Consider the following 273-nt stretch of genomic DNA (forward strand, 5'->3'; position numbering starts at 1 on the left):
GATTCCATTCCCTATAGCGGTTAAAAAGTCTGTGAAAAAACAACCCCCCAAAAAAGGATATTGCCTAAGCAATCAAGCCCCTCAAATCAAGTAGATCTCCAGGCCCTGATGGCATGACGGTGCACTTCTTTAAAAGTGATTCAGATGCGGTGAATTCTCTCCCCCTTTATGTAATGAGCCGATCATAAGCTGAGGGAAAGGTTCCAATACAGTTTAAAACCGCTCACATTATCCCCAATCTATATAAAGGAGGGGACAGATGTCACGTGGCAA

Source organism: Tigriopus californicus, chromosome 3, assembly GCF_007210705.1.
Source record: "Tigriopus californicus strain San Diego chromosome 3, Tcal_SD_v2.1, whole genome shotgun sequence".
NCBI classification, from domain to species: domain Eukaryota; kingdom Metazoa; phylum Arthropoda; class Copepoda; order Harpacticoida; family Harpacticidae; genus Tigriopus; species Tigriopus californicus.